Raw genomic sequence first — 13,481 nt, 5'->3', positions numbered from 1 at the left:
CGAATCCCACGGAGATTGCTGGCTTGAAGCAAGCTATGGTTATCTTATTATTCTTAGTCAGGATATAATATCAATAATAATTTTTAGTTTTAATTGTAAGAAGTAAAAGAGCATGAAATAAATACTTTTTATGCAGTAGTGGAGAATATGTTGGAGTCTTGGAGATGCTTTGTCCTCTGAATTCCTGCAACGTAATGCTTTCTCACTTTCATAAATGCAAGGATCCTTCCATGGCAAACTGTATGTAGGACATCGCTGTTGTCAATGGCTACTTCCCATCCTCTCAGTGAAAATAGTCTAAATGCTCTGTCACAGCACGGCTAATCATCTGTCGGTTCTCGATCATGTCGGAATAAGATCCATTGATCCTTTTGCGTTTGTCACTACGCCCAACACTCGCGAGTTTTAAGCTCGTTATAGTCATCCAATCCTAGAATCCTACTCGGAATACCACAGACAAGGTTTAGACTTTCTGGATTCTCAAGGATGCTACCAATGGATTCTAGCTTATACCACGAAGATTCTGATTAAAGAATCTAAGAGATACTCATTCAATCTAATGTAGAACGGAGGTGGTTGTCAGGCACACGTTCATGGATTGAGGAAGGTGATGAGTGTCACGGATCATCACCTTCTTCATAGTGAAGCGCGAATGAACATCTTAGATAGGAACAAGCGTGTTTGAATGGAAAACAAAAATCATTGCATTAATTCATCGAGATGCTGCAGAGCTCCTCACCCCCAACAATGGAGTTTAGAGACTCATGTCATCAAAAAGTACAAAATTCAGATCTAAAATGTCATGAGATATAAAATATGTCTCTAAAAGTTGTTAAAATACTAAACTAGTAACCTAGGTTTACAGAAAATAAGTAGACTAAGATGGATAGTGCAGAAATCCACTTCTGGGGCCCACTTGGTGTGTGCTGGGGCTGAGACTTAAGCTTCTCATGTGCCTGGGCTGTTTCTGGAGTCAAACGCCAGGTTGTAACCTGTTTCTGGCGCTGAACTCCAGCTTGCAACCTGTTTCTGGCGCTGAACGCCAGAATGCAACATGAAACTGGCGTTAAACACCAGTTTACGTCATTTATCTTTGCGCAAAGTATGGACTATTATATATTTCTGGAAAGCCCTGGATGTCTACTTTTTAACCCAATTGAGAGCGCGCCAATTTGACTTCTATAACTCCAAAAAATCCATTTCGAGTGCAGGGAGATCAGAATCCAACAGTATCAGCAGTCCTTTTTCAGCCTAAATCAGCTTTTTGCTCAGCTCCCTCAATTTTAGCCAGAAAATTCCTGAAATCATAGAAAATTACAGTAACTCATAGTAAAGTCCAAAAATATGAATTTTGCCTAAAAACTAATAAAAATATACTAAAAACTAACTAAAACACACTAAAATCTACATGAAATTACCCCCAAAAGCGTATAAAATATCCTCTCATCAGACTCCATTATAGAATATCTCCACTTGAATTCAGTTTGAGAACATATCAGTAGATCACTTCCTGAGCATCTGCTTATACCATTCCCAGGCTTCATAGAGAGATTCTCCCTCTCTCTGTCTGAAGGTTTGAACATCCATCCTCAACTTAATCAGCTTCTGAGGAGGAAAGAACTTGGTCAAAAAACCTGTTGACCACCTTATCCCCAGTGTCCAAGCTCTCCTTAGGCTGAGTATCAAGCCACTGCTTTGCTCTATCCCTCACAGCAAATGGAAAGAGAAGTAGCTTGTAGACATCAGGGTTCACTCCTTTAGTCTTCACAGTGTCAGAAAACTGCAAGAAATTAGAGATGAACAAATTGGTTCTTCTTGTGGGAGTCTGTTAAACTGGCAGTTTTGCTGTACCAGAGAGATCAACTGAGACTTCAGCTCAAAGTTGTTTGCAGCATCAGGGGGCGCAACAATGCTATTCCCATAGAAATGTGGGCTAGGAGCAGTATAAGAACCAAGAGTCCTCCTAGGTTGTCCATTTGCATTATGATTAACAACATTGGCATTGACTACATTATTGTTGTTGTTGTTGAGCTCCATAGTGGACTCTTCAACTTCCTTATCAAACTAACCATCAAGTGCACCGGGTTGAACCAAGTAATACCTCAAGTGAGTGAAGGTCGATCCTATGAGGATTGATGGACTGAGCAACAATGGTTGAATGACTCACTTAGTCAGGCAAGTAGAAAGTGATGTTTGGGTGTTCAAACACATCAAACAGTAATTCAGAGAGTAAGGGACGCAAACAGTGAGATTTGTGTGAAGAATATATGAAAGAAAGCAGTTAAGGTTTTGGAGTTATTTATTCATCCGGATTAAGTTTTCTTACCAACTATTTTAATCATGCAAGATTCATTTCATGGCAAACCGTAATTGACAAAATCCTAATGTCTTAGCGATTCAATCTTCTCTAACCTAGCTAACCACCAATGTCTTAGTCACTTATGTTCGATTAGAGGGTCAGGTTCATTTCTAGTTTATTGGTCACAAAAACCCTAATTACTCAGATATGAGAGGATTATATGCCATGTATCCCGTTAAGTTCAAGTAATTAGCAATTTAGGAGGAATTTACTTTCAAACTGGTGTTCAAGTGAGATAACTATTCCAAGAATCACAAGAACGCATATAGAATAAGAGTTATTCTTCTGATCTACCTAGATCGTAAATTGAAAAACGAAAGTAATCCTTGAAACTGAATCAATACATAAATTAAAATAGAACAATAATAGTCTTAATCCGTAGAAATAAACAGAGCTCCTAACCTTAACCAAAGAGGTTTAGTGGCTCATGCTTCAGAGAGAAAAACTAGGGTTCAGAAAATGTGAAAAGTACGGAAGAAAAAAGATCCCCAAAATGGTGAATCTTTTGCCTTTTATACCTAACCTCTTTTGATTTGAAATTAAAATAAAATAATAAATTCTAAACCTAAAGGATTTTGTTTGTAATTAGAAATAACTAAAATACAATAAAATAGAATAATTAAAAGCTAAATCCAACTAAAGATGCTCCTTGGGTAAAGTTCATTTTGCATGGCTTGGCACTCCTGGCATTTAACACCCTAGCAGGCGGAATCTCTCCCTTTGTTGCTGGCTTGCTGGCACTAAATGTTAGGTCTGCTTTAGCGCTAGCTTGGCAGATTTGAATTTCTTCTCTTTTCTTGTACAGAAACTTTGCCAAATTGATCCAAACTTCACTTGAAATAATTAAAACACCAAAGCAACTCAAAGTAGCATCCAAAGAGGATTTTAAGAACTAAAATATAATTAAACTCAATAAATTCTAACTTAAAATAAACAGAAAATAAGGGAAAGATGCTCACGCATCACAATACCAAACTTGAATTGTTGCTTGTCCTCAAGCAACTAAAAATAGTATAGGATTGAGAAGAGAAAAAGCCTAAGACTTGAGTATTCATTTAAGCTCTTGTCCAATTACTGAGTAGGGTTGATGACACTGTGATTCTAAATAGGTTTGGCATCTCATTATGCTTTGAAGCTCAGAAATGTTGATATTCTTCAGAACTAGAACTCGAATGATATTATGGATTCTCTTCCTTCTTAAGCTCTTATTGATTCTTGAACACAACTTTTTCTTTTCTTTTCTTTGGTGCTTTGCACCTTGAGCCTAGCTGTGACTCTAAGTGCTTTGTCTCAAACATAGCTTGACACCAAAAATACCACAAGCACTTAATTGAGGGGGCTCTTTGAAGTCTAATTTTTCTTTTAGTTTCTCCCAGTCAATGGTGCTCAAAGCCTTTGGCATACTCTGTAAAATGCTCTATCTTAAGGGTTATTTGACACATTCATACCACAAGCATATGGTTAGGAAAGCAACTCTTTGAGCTTTTAATTATGTTTGACCTTCCTAACCATTGATGCTCAGAACCTTGGACCTTGATTTTTATTTTTCTTTTTGCTGTATGTTTTGCTTCAAGGACCAATTTCTTACCCACTTCAGAGAATTGGTGGACGAAATTGTGATCACTACAACTCAAATAATCCCCGGTAATGAATCCAAAGACTTGGTGTTCAATACCATGGCATAAACACAACTTCGCACAACTAACCAGCAAGTGTACTGGGTCGTCCAAGTAATAAACCTTACGTGAGTAAGGGTCGATCCCACAGAGATTGTTGGTATGAAGCAAGCTATGGTCACCTTGTAAATCTTAGTCAGGTAAACTCAAATGGTTATGGATGATGAATAAAACATAAAGATAAAGATAGAGATACTTATGTAATTCATTGGTAGGAATTTCAGATAAGCGTATGAAGATGCTTGGTCCCTTCTGTCTCTCTGCTTTCCTACTGTCTTCATCCAATCCTTCTTACTCCTTTCCATGGCAAGCTGTATGCAAGGGTTTCACTGTTGTCAGTGGCTACCTCTCATCCTCTCAGTGAAAATGTTCAACGCACCCTGTCACGGCACGGCTATTCATCTGTCGGTTCTCAATCAGGTCAGAATAGAATCCAGTGATTCTTTTGCGTCTGTCACTAACGCCCAGCCTTCAGGAGTTTGAAGCTCGTCACAGTCATTCAATCATTAAATCCTACTCAGAATACCACAGACAAGGTTTAGACCTTCCGGATTCTCTTGAATGCCGCAATCAGTTCTAGCTTATACCACGAAGATTCCGGTTAAAGAATCCAAGAGATATCCACCCAATCTAAGGTAGAACGGAGGTGGTTGTCAGGCACGCGTTCATAGGTGAGAATGATGATGAGTGTCACGGATCATCACATTCATCAAGTTGAAGAACAAGTGATATCTTAGAACAAGAACAAGCGGAATTGAATGGAAGAACAATAGTAATTGCATTAATACTCGAGGTACAGCAGAGCTCCACACCTTAATCTATGGTGTGTAGAAACTCCACCGTTGAAAATACATAAGAACAAGGTCTAGGCATGGCCGTGAGGCCAGCCTCCCAATGATCTAAGATAGCATAAGAACAAAGATAGCTACCAAGATGAAAATACAATAGTAAAAGGTCCTACTTATAGAGAACTAGTAGCCTAGGGTTTACAGAGATGAGTAAATGACAAAAAAATCCACTTCCGGGCCCACTTGGTGTGTGCTTGGGTTGAGCATTGAAGCATTTTCGTGTAGAGACTCTTCTTGGAGTTAAACGCCAGCTTTTATGCCAGTTTGGGCGTTTAACTCCCATTCTTGTGCCAGTTCCGGCGTTTAACGCTGGGAATTCTGATGGTGACTTTGAACGCCGGTTTGGGCCATCAAATCTTGGGCAAAGTATGGACTATCATATATTGCTAGAAAGCCCAGGATGTCTACTTTCCAACGCCATTGAGAGCGCGCCAATTGGGTATCTGTAGCTCCAGAAAATCCACTTCGAGTGCAGGGAGGTCAGAATCCAACAGCATCTGCAGTCCTTTTTAGTCTCTGAATCAGATTTTTGCTCAGGTCCCTCAATTTCAGCCAGAAAATACCTGAAATCACAGAAAAACACACAAACTCATAGTAAAGTCCAGAAAAGTGAATTTTAACTAAAAACTAATAAAAATATACTAAAAACTAACTAAAACATACTAGAAACATACTAAAAACAATGCCAAAAAGCGTACAAATTATCCGCGCATCACAACACCAAACTTAAATTGTTGCTTGTCCCAAGCAACTGAAAATCAAATAAGATAAAAAGAAGAGAATATGCAATGAATTCCAAAAATATCTATGAAGATCAGTATTAATTAGATGAGCGGGGCTTTTAGCTTTTTGCCTCTGAACAGTTTTGGCATCTCACTCTATCCTTTGAAATTCAGAATGATTGGCTTCTTTAGGAACTCAGAATCCGGATAGTGTTATTGATTCTCCTAGTTAAGTATGATGATTCTTGAACACAGCTACTTTATGAGTCTTGGCCGTGGCCCAAAGCACTCTGTCTTCCAGTATTACCACCGGATACATACATGCCACAGACACATAATTGGGTGAACCTTTTCAGATTCTGACTCAGCTTTGCTAGAGTCCCCAATTAGAGATGTCCAGGGTTCTTAAGCACACTCTTTTTGCCTTGGATCACAACTTTATTTCTTTCTTTTTTTTTCTCTTTTTTTTTCCTTTTTTTTCGTTTTCTTTTCTCCCTTTTTTTTTCGTTTTTCTCCTTCTCTTTTTTTTTGTATTCACTGCTTTTTCTTGCTTCAAGAATCATTTTTATGATTTTTCAGATCCTCAGTAACATGTCTCCTTTTTCATCATTCTTTCAAGAGCCAACATTCATGAACCACAAATTCAAGATACATATGCACTGTTTAAGCATACATTCAGAAAACAAAAGTATTGCCACCACATCAAAATAATTAATCTGTTATAAAATTCAAAATTCATGCAATTCTTTTCTTTTTTAATTAAGAACATTTTTCATTCAAGAAAGGTGATGGATTCATAGGACATTCATAACTTTAAGGCATAGACACTAAGACACTAATGATCACAAGACACAAACATAGATAAACATAAGCACTAAAATTTGAAAAACAGGAAAATAAAGAACAAGGAAATTAAAGAACGGGTCCACCTTAGTGATGGCGGCTTGTTCTTCCTCTTGAAGATCCTATGGAGTGCTTGAGCTCCTCAATGTCTCTTCCTTGCCTTTGTTGCTCCTCTCTCATGATTCTTTGATCTTCTCTAATTTCATGGAGGAGAATGGAGTGTTCTTGGTGCTCCACCCTTAGTTGTCCCATGTTGGAACTCAATTCTCCTAGGGAGGTGTTTAGTTGCTCCCAATAGTTTTGTGGAGGAGAGTGCATCCCTTGAGGCATCTCAGGGATTTGATGATGAGAGGGGTCTCTTGTTTGTTCCATCCTCTTCTTAGTGATGGGCTTGTCCTCATCAATGGGGATGTCTCCCTCTATGTCAACTCCAACTGAATAACAGAGGTGACAAATGAGATGAGGAAAGGCTAACCTTGCCAAGGTAGAGGACTTGTCCGCCAACTTATAAAGTTCTTGGGATATAACCTCATGAACTTCCATTTCTTCTCCAATCATGATGCTATGAATCATGATAGCCCGGTCTATAGTAACTTCGGACCGATTGCTAGTGGGAATGATTGAGCGTTGGATGAACTCCAACCATCCCCTAGCCACGGGCTTGAGGTCATGCCTTCTTAGTTGAACCGGCTTCCCTCTTGAATCTCTCTTCCATTGGGCGCCCTCTTCACAAATGACTGTGAGGACTTGGTCCAACATTTGATCAAAGTTGACCCTTCTAGTGTAAGGGTGTTCATCTCCTTGCATCATGGGCAAGTTGAATGCCAACCTTACATTTTCTGGACTAAAATCCAAGTATTTCCCCCGAACCATAGTAAGCCAATTCTTTGGGTCCGGGTTCACACTTTGATCATGGTTCTTGGTGATCCATGCATTGGCATAGAACTCTTGAACCATTAAGATTCCGACTTGTTGAATGGGGTTGGTAAGAACTTCCCAACCTCTTCTTCGAATCTCATGTCGGATCTCCGGATATTCACTCTTTTTGAGTTTGAAAGGGACCTCGGGGATCACCTTCTTCAAGGCCACAACTTCATAGAAGTGGTCTTGATGCACCCTTGAGATGAATCTCTCCATCTCCCATGACTCGGAGGTGGAAGCTTTTGCCTTCCCTTTCCTCTTTCTAGAGGTTTCTCCGGCCTTGGATGCCATAAATGGTTATGAAAAAACAAAAAGCAATGCTTTTACCACACCAAACTTAAAAGGTTTACTCGTCCTCGAGCAAAAGAAGAAAGAAGAGAGTAGAAGAAGAAGAAATGAAGGAGATGGAGATGGCTTTGTGGTTCGGCCAAAGGGGGAGAAGTAGTGTTTAGGTTGTATGAAAATGAAGGAGTGAAGATGGGTTTATATAGGAGTGGAGAGAGGGGTAGGGTTCGGTTATGGGAGGGTGGGTTTGGGAGGGAAAGTGTTTTGAATTTGAATGGTGAGGTAGGTGGGGTTTTATGAAGGATGGATGTGAGTGGTGAAGAGAAAGATGGGATTTGATAGGTGAAGTGTTTTTGGGGAAGAGGTGTTGAGTTGATTGGTGAGTGGGTGAAGAAGAGAGAGAGTGGTGGGGTAGGTGGGGATCCTGTGGGGTCCACAGATCCTGAGGTGTCAAGGAAAAGTCATCCTTGCACCAAGTGGCGAGCAAAATTGCCCTTTGTGCCAATTCTGGCGTTAAACGCCAGGCTGGTGCCCATTTCTGGCGTTTAACGCCAAGTTCTTGCCCTTTACTGGCGTTTAACGCCAGTCTGGTGCCCCCTTCTGGCGTTAAACGCCCAGAATGGTGCCAGACTGGGCGTTAAACGCCCATCTGCTAGCCTTACTGGCGTTTAAACGCCAGCAAGTTCTCCTCCAGGGTGTGCTGTTTTTCTTTCTGTTTTTCTTTCTGTTTTTGCTTTTTCAATTGATTTTGTAACTTCTTATGATCATCAACCTACAGAAAACATAAAATAACAAAAAAATAGATAAAACATAACATTGGGTTGCCTCCCAACAAGCGCTTCTTTAATGTCAGTAGCTTGACAGTGGGCTCTCACGGAGCCTCAGAGATGCTCAAAGCAATGTTGGGACCTCCCAACACCAAACTTAGAGTTTGAATGTGGGGGTTCAACACCAAACTTAGAATTTGGTTGTGGCCTCCCAACACCAAACTTAGAGTTTGACTGTGGGGGCTCTGTCTGGCTCTGTTTTGAGAGAAGTTCTTCATGCTTCCTCTCCATGGTGACAGAGGGATATCCTTGAGTCTTAAACACAAAGGATTCTTCATTCACTTGAATGATCAATTCTCTTCTATCAACATCAATCACAGCCTTTGCTGTGGCTAGGAAGGGTCTGCCAAGGATGATGGATTCATACATGCACTTCCCAGTCTCTAGGACTATGAAATCAGCAGGGATGTAATGGTCTTCAACTTTTACTAGAACATCCTCTACAAGTCCATAAGCTTGTTTTCTTGAGTTGTCTGCCATCTCTAGTGAGATTTTTGCAGCTTGCACCTCAAAGATCCCTAGCTTCTCCATTATAGAGAGAGGCATGAGGTTTACACTTGACCCTAGGTCACACAAGGCCTTCTTGAAGGTCTTGGTGCCTATGGCACAAGGTATTGAGAACTTTCCAGGATCTTGTTTCTTTTGAGGTAATTTCTGCCTAGACAAATCATCCAGTTCTTTGGTGAGCAAAGGGGGTTCATCCTCCCAAGTCTCATTACCAAATAACTTGTCATTGAGCTTCATGATTGCTCCAAGGTATTTAGCAACTTGCTCTTCAGTGACATACTCATCCTCTTCAGAGGAAGAATACTCATCAGAGCTCATGAATGGCAGAAGTAAATCCAATGGGATCTCTATGGTCTCAGTGGTAGCCTCAGATTCCCATGGTTCCTCATTAGGGAACTCATTGGAGGTCAGTGGACGTCCATTGAGGTCCTTCTCAGTGGCGTTCACTGCCTCTCCCTCCTCTCCAAATTCGGCCATGTTGATGGCCTTGCACTCTCCTTTTGGATTTTCTTCTATATTGCTTGGAAGAGTACTAGGAGGGTGTTCAGTAATTTTCTTACTCAGCTGACCCACTTGTGCCTCCAAATTTCTAATGGAGGACCTTGTTTCAGTCATGAAACTTTGAGTGGTTTTGATTAGATCAGAGACCATGGTTGCTAAGTCAGGGGTGTTCTGCTTAGAACTCTCTGTCTGTTGCTGAGAAGATGATGGAAAAGGCTTGCCATTGCTAAACTTGTTTCTTCCACTATTATTATTGTTGAAACCTTGTTGAGGTCTCTGTTGATCCTTCCATGAGAGATTTGGATGATTTCTCCATGAAGGATTATAGGTGTTTCCATAGGGTTCTCCCATGTAATTCACCTCTTCCATTGAAGGGTTCTCAGGACCATAAGCTTCTTCTTCAGATGAAGCTTCCTTAGTACTACCTGGTGCATTTTGCATTCCAGACAGACTTTGAGAAATCAAATTGACTTGCTGAGTCAATATCTTGTTCTGAGCCAATATGGCATTCAGAGTATCAATCTCAAGAACTCCTTTCTTCTGACTAGTCCCATTGTTCACAGGATTCCTTTCAGAAGTGTACATGAATTGGTTATTGGCAACCATTTCAATTAGTTCTTGAGCTTCTATAGGCATCTTCTTCAGATGAAGAGATCCTCCAGCAGAGCTATCCAAAGACATCTTGGATAGTTCAGAGAGACCATCATAGCGAATTCCTATGATGCTCCATTCAGAAAGCATGTCAGAGGGACACTTTCTGATTAATTGTTTGTATCTTTCCCAAGCTTCATAGAGGGATTCTCCTTCCTTCTGTCTGAAGGTTTGGACTTCCACTCTAAGCTTACTCAATTTTTGAGGTGGAAAGAACTTTGCCAAAAAGGCATTGACTAGCTTTTTCCAAGAGTTCAGGCTTTCTTTAGGTTGTGAATCCAACCATATCCTAGCTCTGTCTCTTACAGCAAAAGGGAATAGCATAAGTCTGTAGACCTCAGGGTCAACCCCATTAGTCTTGACAGTGTCACAGATTTGCAAGAATTTAGCTAAAAACTGATGAGGATCTTCCAATGGAAGTCCACGAAACTTGCAATTCTGTTGCATTAGAGAAACTAATTGAGGCTTAAGCTCAAAGTTGTTTGCGCCAATGGCAGGGATAGAGATGCTTCTCCCATAGAAGTCGGGAGTAGGTGCAGTAAAGTCACCCAGCACCTTCCTTGCATTGTTGGCATTGTTGTTGTTTTCGGCTGCCATGGGTTCTTCTTCTTTGAAGATTTCTGTTAGGTCCTCTACAGAGAATTGTGCCTTAGCTTCTCTTAGCTTTCGCTTCAAGTTCCTTTCAGGTTCAGGATCATCCTCAACAAGAATGCTTTTGTCTTTGCTCCTACTCATATGAAAGAGAAGAGAACAAGAAAATATGGAATCCTCTACGTCACAGTATAGAGATTCCTTGAAGTGTCAGAGGAAAAGAAAAATAGAAGGCAGAAGTAGAAAATTCGAACTTATCAAGAAAGATGGAGTTCGAATTGTGCATTAAGGAATAGTGTTAGTCCATAAATAGAAGGATGTGAGAAGAGGGGAAGAAATTTTCGAAAATTAAGTAAAAGATTTTGAAAACATTTTGCAAAACACTAATTGATTTTCGAAAACCAAGAGTGGAAAAGAAATCAAAAGATTTTGAAGTTAGAAATTAAAAAGATATGATTTGAAAACTATTTTGAAAAAGATGTGATAAAAAAGATATGATTGAAAAGTTATGGTTTTAAAAAGATGTGATTGAGAAAAAATGATTTGAAAAACATTTTAAAAAGATTTGATTTTAAAATTAATAACTTGGCTAACAAGAAAAGATATGATTCAAACATTAAACCTTTCTCAACAGAAAAGGCAACATACTTGAAGTGTTGAATCAAATCATTAATTGATAGCAAGTATTTTTGAAAATGGAAAGAAATTGATTTTGTAAAAGATTTGATTTTGAAAAGATTTTGAAAACTAAAAAAATTTGATTTGAAAACAAAATCTTCCCTCTTGTGCCATCCTGGCGTTTAACGCCCAAACTACTACCCTTTTGGGCGTTAAACGCCCAGCCAGGCACCCTGGCTGGCGTTTAAATGCCAGTTTGCCTTCCTTACTAGGCGTTTTGAACGCCCAGCTTTTTTTGTGCAATTCCTCTACTGAATGTTCTGAATCTTCAATCCTCTGTATTATTGACTTGAAAAGACACAAATTAAAAATATTTTTGGATTTTTAATGATGAGGAATAATTAAAATGCAACTAAAATCAAATAACAATGCATGCAAGACACCAAACTTAGCAGTTTGTATACTACTGACACTAACAAAATGAGAATGCATATGAGAAACACAAACACTCAAGTCAAGAGAATTTAAAAATCAGAGCAATGAAACCATCAAGAACAACTTGAAGATTAATGAAGACACATGCATGAATGCAAGAAGAACAGAAACATGCAATTGACACCAAACTTAACATGAGACTCTAGACTCAACAAGAAACACAAAATATTTTTGGTTTTTATGATTTTGTAATATTTTTGGATTTTTCGAAAATTAAGTGGAAAAAGAAAATAAAGGTATCAAAATTCTTAATGAGAATTCCAGGAATCATGCAATGTTAGTCTAAAGCTTCAATCTAAAGAAATTAGACATGGCTGAACAAGCTTCAGCAGAACATTGCATTCAAGAGCTAAATTGATGAAAATCAATCAGCTTTGATGATGATAAGAACATCACCTTGAAACACTAGAATTCATTCTTAAGAACTCTGAAGAAAAATACCTAATCTAAGCAACAAGATGAACCGTCAGTTGTCCAAACTCAACAATCCCTGGCAACGGCGCCAAAAACTTGGTGGACGAAATTGTGATCACTACAACTCAAATAATCCCCGGTAATGAATCCAAAGACTTGGTGTTCAATACCATGGCATAAACACAACTTCGCACAACTAACCAGCAAGTGTACTGGGTCGTCCAAGTAATAAACCTTACGCGAGTAAGGGTCGATCCCACAGAGATTGTTGGTATGAAGCAAGCTATGGTCACCTTGTAAATCTTAGTCAGACAAACTCAAATGGTTATGGATGATGAATAAAACATAAAGATAAAGATAGAGATACTTATGTAATTCATTGGTAGGAATTTCAGATAAGCGTATGAAGATGCTTGGTCCCTTCCGTCTCTCTGCTTTCCTACTATCTTCATCCAATCCTTCTTACTCCTTTCCATGGCAAGCTGTATGCAAGGGTTTCACCGTTGTCAGTGGCTACCTCCCATCCTCTCAGTGAAAATGTTCAACGCACCCTGTCACGGCACGGCTATTCATCTGTCGGTTCTCAATCAGGTCAGAATAGAATCCAGTGATTCTTTTGCGTCTATCACTAACGCCCAGCCTTCAGGAGTTTGAAGCTCGTCACAGTCATTCAATCATTGAATCCTACTCAGAATACCACAGACAAGGTTTAGACCTTCCGAATTCTCTTGAATGCCGCCATCAGTTCTAGCTTATACCACAAAGATTCCGGTTAAAGAATCCAAGAGATATCCACCCAATCTAAGGTAGAACGGAGGTGGTTGTCAGGCACGCGTTCATAGGTGAGAATGATGATGAGTGTCACGGATCATCACATTCATCAAGTTGAAGAACAAGTGATATCTTAGAACAAGAACAAGCGGAATTGAATGGAAGAACAATAGTAATTGCATTAATACTCGAGGTACAGCAGAGCTCCACACCTTAATCTATGGTGTGTAGAAACTCCACCGTTGAAAATACATAAGAACAAGGTCTAGGCATGGCCGTGAGGCCAGCCTCCCAATGATCTAAGATAGCATAAGAACAAAGATAGCTACCAAGATGAAAATACAATAGTAAAAGGTCCTACTTATAGAGAACTAGTAGCCTAGGGTTTACAGAGATGAGTAAATGACGTAAAAATCCACTTCCGGGCCCACTTGGTGTGTGCTTGGGTTGAG

This window comes from Arachis hypogaea, chromosome 9 (genome assembly GCF_003086295.3).
Source record: "Arachis hypogaea cultivar Tifrunner chromosome 9, arahy.Tifrunner.gnm2.J5K5, whole genome shotgun sequence".
In the NCBI taxonomy this organism is placed as follows: Eukaryota; Viridiplantae; Streptophyta; class Magnoliopsida; order Fabales; family Fabaceae; genus Arachis; species Arachis hypogaea.
Note: the sequence above shows the minus strand (reverse complement) of the source record.